The following is a 2,003-nucleotide window of genomic DNA, read 5'->3' on the forward strand; positions in this document are numbered from 1 at the left end:
GGAAAACGAACCCATGAAAAGATACAGAGAGACAACAGCGAGGTGAGGCAGGCATGTTTAGGAGGTTTAGGCCTGGCCCTCAGTGGATCTCATACTACGTGTGGATCAGAAGGTGTGGATGTACGAGGCAAGGATGGATTCGAAGCAGCCAAGAACCCGTGACACTCACTGCCAGAGCACAGACCTCTGCCTGGCACACGAGTTTGAGCTGCTGGGGCACGTCACAGAAGAACTGGTGGTTGACACGAGGACCGCAGAAGTGGGTTGAGAAGGTGGCAACCGTGTGCATCAAAGAGTAAAGACCCCTCTGAGCCAGGAAGCGGCGACTATCTTCCCACAGGCCTCTTAGTCCATGATGATGTCATAGCTCAGGGGGCGGCAGATGGTCACGTAGAAGTCTTAGGACATGACTATGAGGATGGCCAGGTCCACAGCATCAAATATCATGAAGGAAAGTAGTATGCAGTTGGGAAATGCAGCTCAGGAAAGAGATGGATTAACGGTTGCTCAGGGCAGTGAGGATGGATTTAGGGAAAGTGAGGTAGATGAGGCCGAGGTAGAGGATAGACCTGAGGAAGAAGAACATGGGGGTGTGAAGGTGCCGGTCAAGCATGGTGATGGCAACGATGAGGTCACTCAAGAACCTTTCTGAAGGAGTCAGAGATAAAGATATCAAGGTATTCCTCCAAGCTTTCACAAAATTACATGGCCAATCCAGATAAGCTTCCTGGCACCATGGACTCTACAGTCTCTAATGTGATTACTGGGCAAAGACTGTAAAAGTTGTCCCTCAGTTAAAAATCTTACTCAAGACCGAATAGAGAACACGACGAAGGGCAGGTAGAGAGTCCCCAGATTGAATGACCGAATCAGAAAGAAGAATGGTGAGAGTAATGGTAGTAGTAGTAGTACTAGTAGTTGTTTTAGTAGTAGTAGTAGTAGTCGTAGTAGTCGTAGTAGTAGTACTAGTAGTAGTAGTAGTAGTAGTAGTAGTAGTAGTAGTAGTATTCCCCTCTCAGGGTCGTACATGGAACGTTTCCAGTATTCTACCAGTCATGACTACAGGAGGGAGAGTCAAGCAGAGGCATACCCATTCCATTCCTAGCTTGGGCAGTGGCTAGCGAGTGGAGGGCAATCTGCTACAAGTCAAGCATCCCCTGTGCTGGGCAGCAGTGGCATGGGAGAGTTAACGGCCGAGACTCATTTACTGCACGGAAGGAGGCAATTGTAATTCACTTCCGGACTTTTACCAAGAAAATTCTATGGATATGCTACCAGAACGACTGCAGATGGACGTGGGGAATTTTGGGACAGATGCATCTATGGCGTCTCTATGGTTTGGACACAATTCAACAGCATAAGACAAGACGTTATAGTATCCCTTTCCCCCAGCTTCTAAGCTCGTTGTGGAAGGGTATGTTTCTACTTATTGTTGTTTTGTACTCTCCCAAGCGCTTAGTACAGTGCTCTGCACACAGTAAGCACTAAAGAAATACGATTGAATCGAAGAAGCAAATGAATGAATGAATGATTAGTGTTTTTTAAATTCACCCTGTGCAGGACGTTATACTAACACTGGGTACACTGGTGGTTTACACTATCTAAAAATACACAAGTCTCCAGTTGGTACTCTTCACTCCTCCCAAGCTAACCTTCGTATCGTGCCTCCTACTCAAATCTCTTGTTTCCTGATTCTGCTGCCTAGAATTGCCCCCCCCCAAAAAAAAGAAACCAAATCTGCTCAGAGTCTTTCTTAAATCCCCCTTTATAAATGGTATTGGTTTAGTGCTTAGAATGTATTGAACATTGTTCTACATGCTGGGGCAGTTACAAGTTAATTATTATTATTAAGTTTTCTGATCCCCAGGCTCGTGCTCTTTCCACTAGGCCTCATTTATCTGTCCCTGCCACTGGAGATTCTACAGAGAGCACAAGGGCTCGTTGACAAGGATATGCAGCCTGAGGACACTTTGTGGTATTGTGTTTGAAGAATTGTCTGATCC

This window comes from Tachyglossus aculeatus, unplaced genomic scaffold, assembly GCF_015852505.1.
Source record: "Tachyglossus aculeatus isolate mTacAcu1 unplaced genomic scaffold, mTacAcu1.pri SUPER_32, whole genome shotgun sequence".
Taxonomy (NCBI): domain Eukaryota; kingdom Metazoa; phylum Chordata; class Mammalia; order Monotremata; family Tachyglossidae; genus Tachyglossus; species Tachyglossus aculeatus.